Below are 11,661 nucleotides of genomic sequence, written 5' to 3'. Positions count from 1 at the left end.
GCCTGGTGGTAAATTATGAATGTAGAGCTGTTATTTAATGAAGAAAATGTGCTCGAAGGATAGTGAAAAATTTGGGGGTAGAAACAGTGGTGATATTAACACAGAACTGTGAAGGTACTCAATACCATCGAATTATACACTTAATTTGTTAAAACAAATCATATGTTTTGCCTCTTATTACCATAATACATGGAAAATATAAGAAAGATTGTTATTATTATAATCTTAGCCTTTGATCATCTGTCCACTCTTTGACCGAGGCATGAGTTGTAGGTTAGGGTTAGGTATAAGAGGAGGAAACAAAGTTAATTGGTGACCCCATGTGGATTGCCTAAGTGTGGAGAGAACCACTGAGGCAAAGCCACAAGGTGCTCGTTGCTGAGGTATTTGAGTGCAGGCAAATTCTGTTTCCACCCATAATTAATCTCTTAAGTTCTTGTTTACATTAACCAGTTATTTGGCTGACTACTCCAGATATAATTTCTATCTAGTTCTCTAAAATATCATTATGCTCCAACTAAGTCACTTCATGTAGATTTCTTATAGAAAGTTCAAAATATGCTGTTCACAAAGGAGGAATTATACTTAAAATGTTTAATTGTTGTGTCCTCATTTCATTAAACATCTTTACAATAACAATTGCTGTTTACTATTGGAACATTTAGATTTTTCATACCTATTGCATGATATTTATATCCTTTTAAGCTGAAATCTCAATATAGTTCTACTCACCTTGTGTTGCAGCCATTTTGCAATGGGATTTTCTTTGAATCTCTGCTGGGTAGTCTGCTTGCCCAGTGGTCTGCATAATGAACCTTGACCAATTAAAGGTGGTGGACGTTACATGCCAACCCCTACTTCCATCCCTCAAATGCTCTCCCAACTTACTGATTTGTATTTTCTAGTCTGTCAGTATGGAGAACCTTAGGCCTCGGATGAATGGAGGAGCATATATGAGGTAAACTGTTGACTTATGAACTTTGACTCTAAGACAATGGGTTATGACTTCTTCAGCTTCTGAAGACTAATAGCTTCATAATTCCTAGAGTTAGTCATTGTAGCTTCCTAGTGTTTGAGAAAATAGGAAGGAGATAGGAGGATATCATACTTCATTGCTCATGCTGCCCTTAGACTATGACATAAATCCCCACCTCTTTGTGGTTTTTTTTTTTTTTTGCATTTAATTTCCTGCAAGTACTTGCTAACTTACTCTTGCATGAAAGGCTATTTTTTAAATTTTATTTTTAGGTACTAGCAGAAGAATAAATATGACAGGTACATTGGGTTAGACAGCTTTGCACAGCTCTCTCTACTGCCTTCTGTGAGAGGAGAGAGGCACACATTATAATAAACATTGTTTTCAGTTATGTATCTTCCCATTGGATTCTTGACTCTTTAAACCAAGGGCTGTGCAAATCCTTTCAGTGGATCTTTGCGGAATGAATCAGGAAAAGTATGATTTAACTTTAACTAAAGTGAAGGCTTAGAAATGAACTTGTGGTTTATAACACTTCCCCCTCTAGCACTAGCCATCAAATTCAAGAAAGTGCATCAGTTCTGATGTGCTGTCCTAGTTCTTTAAGCCCCTGTGTTCAGCAGAGGATACCTAGATTAAAAGATAACAGTTGAGATAAAGATGGATTGTAGGATTCTAAAAATAGCCTTTATTGTTTATGAAAAGTTCCGATATAGTAGGTTCTTTTTTTTTAAATTTATTTATTTATTAAGGATTTCTGCCTCCTCCCCGCCACCGCCTTCCATTTCCCTCCCCCTCCCCCGATCAAGTCCCTCTCCCTCATCTGCTTGAAGAGCAATCAGGGTTCCCTGACCCGTGGGAAGTCCAAGGACCGCCCACCTCCATCCAGGTTTAGTAAGTTGAGCATCCAAACTGCCTAGGCTCCCCCAAAGCCAGTATGTGCAGTAGGATCAAAAACCCATTGCCATTGTTCTTGAGTTCTCAGTAGTCCTCATTGTCTGCTATGTATGTCCGGTTTTATCCCATGCTTTTTCAGACCCAGGCTAGCTGGTCTTGGTGAATTCCCGAAAGATCATCCCCATTGTCTCAGTGTGTGGGTGTACCCCTCGCGGTCCTGAGTTCCTTGCTCGTGCTCCCCCTCCTTCTGCTCCTGATTTGGACCTTGAGATTTCTGTCCGGTGCTCCAGTGTGGGTCTCTGTCTCCTATATTGATCCTGGATGATGAGTATTTTTTGGTCAATCTTATGAGAGACAACACAAAGGCCACATTAAAATTGTTGCTTTTCATACACTAGCACACAACATTCAGTACATTCACAAGCCATTAAGTAAAGAAAACTAAGAACGTTACATTTTTTATTGCTTTAAACAATTTTTTTTTAAAACCAATTTGTCAGAAAAGATGTGATGCTAAAAGTTTTGCTTGTTGTTTTTGAGCCAGAGTCTCCTACCATAGTCGAAGATAGCCTGGAACTCACTAGTCACCCAGGCTGACCTTTAACTCATGCAACATACATTTAACAAACAACATCTTGCCTTAGCTTCCCAAGTTAAAAGTGAATGACTTTTGAGTTCAGAAAACAGCAGAAAATGTTTTCATCATTATAAATATATGTGTGTTTGTATAATTTAATAGTTTCTGGTTTTATGTGTTTGTTTTCTTGGTTCTTACCATGACAGATATTCTCCAAACTTCTGACATCTAAGATTTGGTATCTATCAGTACTTTTTGAAACTTCCTGGCCATTAGTACTTCCAATATTTTGATTATTTGTTTGCTTGGTTTTCCTTTTTGTTGTTGGGTTTCTATTATGCTTGTATCATTTCTTTTTAACATATCCCACAGTTCTGTCTCATTAAAGCTCTGCCTTTTATTTGGTCTTTATCTCATGGCTGAGAACTTCCAAATTATTTCTTAAACAGCATATATCTTTCCCGACCATGTCTTCCTCCAAACTGTAGCATTTCTCCCTCTGAGGGAAACACAAAATCTAGACAGTATAGTGGGTTTCAGCAGGAGAAAATGTTTTTCTCCTAAATGGAATAAGGGTCTTTTTTCCTCTAGGGGGCGGGTTTCAGTATGAACACTCTGGGAGTATTTCATTAGGGTGATTTTTCTCTGTGATTGTCTGTGCCAGAGCTGTGAGAGAGTGCCTTCAAGACTATGGTTCAATTTGAGAGGGGGAGTGGATGAGATAATGAGAGACTTGGGAGGAGTTGAGGAAGAAACAGGAAGGAGGTATGTAATGATTTAAATAAGAATGTCCCCCAGAGGCTCATATATATGAATACTTAGTCACCAGGAAGTAGAACTGTTCAAAAGGATTAGAAAGATCAGACCTTACTGGAGTGTTATGGAATATTATTTTAAGGTGTGTTACATTTGTTTATGCTTTGGATAATTTGTTTAATGATGCAAAGTGTTTGGTTTAATCTTAAGAAAAGCCAATGCAAAGAACTCCAATCAACCCAGAATAGACCAAACTAAAATGCCCATGTTTAATAAATGCGGCACTCTCGACGGAGACAGCATGGAGGGGAGAGGAGCCCACACAACCACGCAATCCCTAAAGACCACGTGTTCCTTTTTTTTTTTTTTGGCATGAGCCTAAGTAGCCTGTGGGAGTGGTCCTGACTCTCCCCAAGGAGGAGTCAGCATTTGGAAGGCTGGGAGTTAGAGTCCAACTCAATATTATACAAAGATGTATTTGAGTAAATAAGCTCTCAGGAAGTTGAGTCATCACCTAGCTGACAGGAAGTAGTAGGGAAGAACCAGGTGGAGAATGGTTTTTAAGAAGCATAGGGGAGAAACACGAGGGCTTCTGGAGAGACAAGAAGAGGTGTTGAGCTACTTGCTATTCAGCCTCTCTGAGGAACAGATTTTCACCTTAATCTTTGAATACTGGAGTTCTTTAGAGGAACAGAGATTTAGATAAGTTACCTTTGTAGCTTTGAAAGAGTCACTGCTGAGGGAAGAGAATTCCCTCAGGCTGTGGCTCTTGGGGCATAACCACTGCTGGAGCAGCAAAGTTGCAGTTGCTGATAGGACAGTCATGGATTAAAAGACAGTAACAGTTTAAGAAGAGGACAACACTGGAGGAAGTATGTCACTGAAGCTTTGAGGTTTCAAAAACCAGGCAAGGTCTAGTCTCTCTTTCTCCCTATCCCTCCCTCTCTCCCCTCCTTCTCTCTCTAGGGTTTAGCTCATAGCTACTTTCCCAGCTCTACATACCTCCATGCTTTCTGCCATTATCATAATGGACTAAGATTCTGAAACTGTAAGCGAACCCCAATTAAATGCTTTCTTTTATAGAGTTGCTATGGTCACAGTGTCTCTTCACAGAACAGTGACTAAGACTGGGGATGTGATTTCATTCTATTTTACTTTAAAACTTTTAATTAAAAGAGACTATGGCCCCCAAGAGGTCCTCACTCTCCTGCCTTCACACTCAGAAGTGTGTTGAAATTACTACCCTAGTACCTTACCAGAGTTTCTGTGCTTTCCAGAATGTATACAGCTCTCCAATTTTGGATTGTTCCTTCCCTGTGACCTCAGTACTCTCATAAGACAAAAGAAAGTTGCTTCTAAGAATTTTCAACTTTTCATGGTGTGATCATGAGAATGAAAACTTTTTAGGTTTATTATTATTGTTGTTGTTGTTGTTGTTGTTGCTGCCGCTGCTGTTAATGAATTGTCTGACCTTCTACTTCCACACCGCTTTTAAGTACTTCATGCCAGTCTCGAAGTCTCAGTCAGGCATCAAATCTCTCTAGGATAATTTTTTCACTTCTAAAACCCAGTATATCTAATCTATTCCTCATGTAAAAGAGGTCAAATCATGGTGAGCAGCAAACACTTAGGCTCCAGATGTTTAACTCTGTTCCATGACTTTTGTATTGGAGCCTATCTCTGCCTTACAGCCTATCTTGGTCAACAACAATCAGTGTTTGGTCACTAAGAGCAATATTTCAAGTATGTAAACAGTTTAAATCTTCAAATATACCATTCCTTAAAGACTTCACATGATTGATTGAGCATAACATGCTGAAAACAAAATGTGATGAATTCATTCCTTATTTGCTCAGATAGTTTAGTTCTATATTCAGTGTAAATATACAGGTATATAAGTCCACACTTTTGTTTCAAAGTTTAAGATTCTAAGCAACAAGCTAAGTACTTTATTACTAGCGCATGTACATTACTGGAATAAAGAACAGGCTTCAGAAGTAGAATATATTGTTTGAACTCTCTGTTGGCCACTTACTAATATTGTGTCCATACTTCCCTTCTTAGTCTTAACTAAGAACAGTGCACATCAACTGCTTAGGAAACACCAACTCATGTTTACTGTTATTCATGCAATTCAGAATAAAGGTTACATCTTCTGTGTTGTCTGTACTTCTGCCAGTGTGTAACTTATTACTAAATCATGAGTTCAAGAATTGGTTGCCTTTTCAGGAACCTCCAACATGTACACTGGGATTTATTTATAAGACCTTATTTAGTCTTGAATGCTCACAAATGCAAGCTTAACTTGGACACCCCAAGTCACAGTCTAATTGTAATATACTGCTTTTCACCCTGACTATCTATGTAGGCAATCCAAACTTACACTGGGTCCTATCTGCTTTTAAAATAAAATGAACACATATCTAAACTTTTCGTACTAAACCTTTACCCAGATGATGTCAAGAACCATTTACCCACCACGCATTGGTGCTGCATGCTTTTAATCCCAATACTTGGGAGGCAGAGACAGGTGGATCTCTGTGAGTTCAAGGCCAGTCTGGTCTACAAAATGAGTTTCAGTATAGGCTCCAAAGCTACAGAGAAACCCTGTCTTCTAGAACAAAAAACAAAACAAAACAAAACAAAACAAAACAATAACAAAAAAAAACAGCAACCAAAAGAACCATTTATTAACAGTGCTGATAGAGAGTTCCCTATGTGGTGGATCCTTAAGAGATATTAAATAAATTAAACTTATCAGATCATTATCATTGCAATTAAAACAAGAAATGATATCATTTTTTTAAAACTAGAGTATATAGAGTATATTTGTCTTCTTGTTTCTATGCACACATAGCATTTTGTACAATGCCCTGAGCTATGAAACAGGTATTTGTTAAACACATTGGGGCCTTTATACAGATCATGATTTGAATTAATATTTTATCCTAAAAGAAAGAAGAGAATATCGGAAAGAGAAAATCAAAGATAGGAAAGGAGAGAGTGAGAAAGTTGAGGAGAGGAAGGGAGTGAAGGAGGGAGAGAAGAAAAGAAGAGGAAGAGGAAGAAGAGGAAAGAGGGAGAGAGATCCTGAATGAAATGTGGACTCCTAGTCTTCTCTAGCATAGAAACCTAGCATTTTCAGGTTTTTTTTTTTTTTTTTTCTTTTCGAGACAGTGTTTCTCTGTAGCTTTGGAGCCTGTACTGGAACTAGCTCTTGTAGACCAGGCTGGTCTCGAACTCACAGAGATCCGCCTGCCTCTGCCTCCCGAGTGCTGGGATTAAAGGCGTGCGCCACCATCGCCCGGCCAGGTTATTTTTTTTCTTCAGAAATGAAAGGCGCTACAGCACAGTCAGCTTTCACAATATGCAAATCACAAACAGCTATGCTCAGCTCACACCTGAACAGAAAGACAGTGGTGGGGAGTCACTGAAGTAGTGCACACTCCTCTTGTGTTGCTCCTTATCTCATTATCTGAGGTCAAGAGGACTGGGACCAGCGAGGAAATGAGGTCTTTCACAGTCCTCATTGGATGCTCAGGAGTCAGAGGACCGCTGAGCTGAGCACTTTTGGGTTTGGAAAAGAGAAACACGGCTATGCATCTCACCACCTTCATTGTGCAGGAGGAAATAAAAAAAAACAGCTCAGAGACTAATAATAACAGAAGCAGCATCCAAGGCAGAAGAGCCGGGTTGCACTTCCTAACAGCAGTATAAATAATTGAGTGTCTCTACAGGCAAACCAGTAGGAATAAAGGAAAAAGAATTGCAATGTGCTGATGTCCTTTCAACTCAGCTCTGATCATTTTCTTTAAAAGGAAAAGAAGTTTGGCTTTCAATAAAACCTCAGCACTGGAAAGAACAGGTATTTGTTGGCTGACTTATTCATTTATTCAATCTTTATTGAACACACAAGCTAAACAGTTTTGGATACGACCTGCTAGCAGCTTTGATTACATGCATTCCACTTCTTCAACTGTCAAGTGAAGAATCATCTGCAAGGTGAATCCCAAAAGGCAGTGCAGAGCCAAAAATGAGGTGTGGATTGTCCAAACCTCAGATGATAGAGAGCACAGTGTTCATATTTCCCAAAGGCTTTCCACCATGTTCCATTTTAAGTCTTAAAAATGTGGTTTACGATATAAAGGAAAACTGCAATCATGACATATGGAGAAAAGGGGAAATCATTTTATTAAGTGAAATAAACCCATATGAAGAATTAAAGACAAATAGCATGGTACTTTCTCTCGTGTACAGATTATAGATGTGTGTGTGTGTGTGTGTGTGTGTGTGTGTGTGAGAGAGAGAGAGAGAGAGAGAGAGAGAGAGAGAGAGAGAGAGAGAGAGAGAGCGCTATTAAGGTAGAAACTAGGCTATGAGAGGAGAAGAAGGTCCCTTGAAGAGAGAAGAGGAAAGAGAGAGTAGTGGTATACACATGACAGTGACATACAAACAAAAGAGAGATGCTCTTGGTGGGAAAAAAGGGGACCAGTAAGAGAGCAGCAAAGAGGATGGCAAATCAGGTGAAGATAAATTAAGTGGTGTAGCCTGTGGGTGATGATTAATTCATGAGGGTCCCACCCCCACTGTGTGGTTAACTGGCTACACAGGTCTTAAGTATGTTAAGTATGTTTTGTTGTCCTTCATTCTTTACTGACCTGTGAGGAGTTTGGTATTTGTTCCCTCCAGAAGCTGTGGCAACAAGAGTCTCCACACACTGAGTGACAGAGCTTTGACCTTGAGCTTCCCATCTTCTCAGGACAGGAGAAAATGCTCCTACTGTTTATAAATTCTCTGGTCTCGGGAATTTGGCTGTAAAGGCACACACACATTAAGACAATGAGACCTTTTATTGACTCTTATGGTGTGTGTCAGAAGCTACATATCTCTTATGCTTTCTTCATGGTGCCCAGGTTGAATCAGTGGTCCACCTTTGGAGAATAACATTGCCCTATATGGAAAAGCGAAGTGAATTCATTGGGTCACTTCCATTGGCCTCTTTCTTCTTGAGAATCCGTGCTTTTACTTTTTGCTGGTTTACTGAAATAAAAATATACATTTATTAAAGCAAACCTTTCATTTCAAATGTGGGGGAGGGAAAAAGAAAGCTTGCTGTAGCCCCTTTACTTTTGCTGTAGAAAATTATTTTTACCTTCAGAAGTTGGAACTCATTTTTCTTTTTTTTTTGTTTGCTTGCTAGCCTTGTGTTTTTTTAAAAAAAATATTTGTCGAGATTACAATATAGCTATACCATTTTCCCCTTCCCTTGGCCTTTTAAGGTTTCAGCTTGGAGTTAATAAATACCTTGTATGCTCACATTTTATTGGCTTAAGCAGGTTGCAAGGCAATCCCCATGCCACGAAGACATAGTGAAGACAGTTCAGGCTCAGAGCAACGAGAACAGACATAGAATCCTTTTACCTAGATGTGTAGTGAGGTAGAGTGATTGAAGACAAACAGAACCCACTATAAGCACACCTACACATTCCTTTAAGAAGGAAATTAAGCTCAGTCAAAATATTCATATGACAATACCAGAGAAGATGAGAATAAAGCCTTCCATAAAAGCATTTGAACTGCCAGCCTTAGTTTCATTAGCATATATCTTGGTTCTAGCACTTGCTATTTTTTTATGCTGGGTGTGATATTTAAATACTCTGGCTTTCAGCTTTCTTATCTCTAGAGCAATGGTGAAAATACTAGTCTTGCAGGCTGGATACTTGCTTAGAATTGCAGGTTCAGCTATTTGTATTCATTTGAAATACCCAGGGCTACTTTTTTCGCCTAGCACGTTTGTTTATGGTAGAGGGTGGTTATCTGACTGGCTGTTCTGGTCTCATCCCTGATCCCATTTTCTTCTTATAGTGATTAGTTAAAGTTCACTGTTTCTTCCTTCCAAACACTGACTAAGCCTGACCTGTCTAGATCCCAAGATCTGACAAATGCAGCGGCATCCAGGGTTGTGTGGCCAAAGAACAAATCTAGTTTTTCTCTGTTGAGGAAGGCTAACTACTGTCATCCTTCTGTAACCTTGAGAGACCAAAACACTTCAAATCTTTGTTTATAAGCAAAATACAACACTACACTAAATATTGTGCCATGTCCCTGTTAAAACTTTCCAGTGGTGTCCCTCTGCCACTTAGACAGAACCCAAGTTATTCAGTGTAGCCTTTCAGTATCTAGCCCCATTTTACACGTCTGTATATTTTCCCTAAATATTCAGAATGACTCCTTTCATCCAAATCTCTGTATATGACTTATCTTAGTGAGAATCTGTTTATTTCCTACTGATGTTAAACTTTTTGAAGGCAGAAATCGTGTTCATTTTGTTTTCTGTTGTATCTTTAACTACCAAATGCCTAATGCATGAAATTTTCAATTATTTACTCTAAGTTCCAAAATTCAAAAGAGTCCAAGTTTAGATTGATGAACAAGTTTTTCTCTTACTCAATGCCTTTGTCTTTGATTGAGAGTTCAATCTCCCCTGAAAGAGGTTATTTTTTGAGCTGTGTTATTTTTAAGGTAAGTTCAGCAGACATTTATTTGGAAGTTAACGATTTATTAAAGGCACCAAGGGCAAAATATAAGCATTGGTATGTTCATAAATAATGATTTTTTAATTTTCTATTCACATGTACATTCATTACATGGATAATCATAGTAGTTTCTTAAGTGCCACAGATACGTATTTTTCTTTTGAAAGCTAATGAGCTAGAGAAAAATTGATGTTGCCTGGGAAAAATAATGCTATGAAATATGAGGAAGTTTGCAAGAGAATTTTTTTTCTAGATGAGGTGCCATTATTGACCCTGATTTATTTTAAGGACCTGCAGCTTAAAGAAATTGAGATGAATGGTAATGATATCATGAGATACTCCTTGAATCTTTTGCAAATGGAATTGGCAATGCCGTGCAATATGCCTACAATAGATGAAGCTGGGATGACCTCAGAGTTCATGGCTTGTGTACCTGCCCAGATAAACCTTTTGAAACTGGCTGTGTGACCTTGCGTGTGTGCCTTTTCTCCACTGTGTCCTGTTTGCCATAGTCGTACAATTAGAAAAATTGAATGGTTCTTACTCTTAATATTCTTCCCACATGCTTTACTGTTTGCCTATAAACTAGAAAGAAATACCACTTTGCTTGCAGTGCCTAATGCCATTCAAGTTGCCTGTTTTGCTGGCCTTGTGTCTAGACATTTGCCATACCATGGTCAACATGACATTGTTACTGACTGGATGCTGACCCCTTCCAGCTTTCAGGATGGCACTGTGACATGTCACTCACAATAAAGAAAAAGCCAAGTGTGTTTCCACAATCAGCCCCGTTCTAAAGCAATTAAATAAAAGCTAAATGGCAGGGCTTATATTACTTCTGTCAGAGCTGTTGGTGGTAGGTGAACATAGCATGTTCAGTTGCCATACAAGATGAGCAGTCTGGGGGATGACGCTAACTGGTGAAGGATTTAGTCTACTGGAACTGGATGGAAGTGGCAGCGGGAAGGCATGCTGAGCTGAGCAGGACAGTGATCTCAGCGACAGTTATCCATACCTGTGGTGAAGTGAAGTTGAGCCTACAAACAATGTGGAGGTGTGATGTCAGCATCTACAAAAGACCTCTGTGTTGGGAGCAGTGAGACCCCAGATCCTGAATTTCTTGTAATCCCCTGAACTGAGTGCCTACAGCTGCTCTGAGCACGAGACCTTCAGGAGTTCCTGATGGTAGGAGAGTGGTTTCTGGTGGGTTTGGTTGGGGCGTGGCTATCTCTATACAATCTGCCCCTGAACTCAATAAAGAGGGCATTCTTGGAGAATTCAAGGGTGACCCGTGTCGCTGTCTCTCTGTCTGTGTGTGTGTGTCTGTGTATTTTAACCTCCAGCCCCCTTGCCCAAAGCTGGCGAACGGGGCGCCAGCGCACAGAGCGCAGACACGGGAGCCCGGTGCGCAGGACTCTGGATAAGCGTGTCCATCACTGTATGTTCCCCTATTCCCTACAGGTGAGTAAAGAGCCGCCCTTCTTGAATTATTCTCTCAGCATAAGACCCTAAGCAATAGAGGAGAGGGTGTCTGAACTGGCCTCACCCTGTAGTCAGACTGATGATTATTTTAAATATCACCATAGAACCTTCGGCCAACGACAGATGGGAATAGAGGCAATGACCCACATCAGAGTACTGAACTGAGTTCCCAGAATCAAGCTGAAGAGTGGACATGAGAGTATGAGCAAGGAATCAAAGGTCACGAGGGGGTCATCCACCGAGACAGTTTGCTTGAGCTCACTAACTCCAACTGGACTGGGAGTCAACTCTGAAGGGGGTTGACAGTTGGGGCAAACTGAGGGGCCACTGTTAGTGACACTGGGATTTGTCTCTATGGCATGTACTGGCTTCTTGGGATTCTATTCTCTTCAGATGTAAACCTTGCTCAACCTAGACGTAGTAAGGAGGGCCTTGGA

Source organism: Microtus ochrogaster, chromosome 15 (genome assembly GCF_000317375.1).
Source record: "Microtus ochrogaster isolate Prairie Vole_2 chromosome 15, MicOch1.0, whole genome shotgun sequence".
NCBI lineage: Eukaryota > Metazoa > Chordata > Mammalia > Rodentia > Cricetidae > Microtus > Microtus ochrogaster.
The sequence above is the reverse complement of the archived record's forward strand: the minus strand, read 5'-3'. Positions refer to the sequence as shown.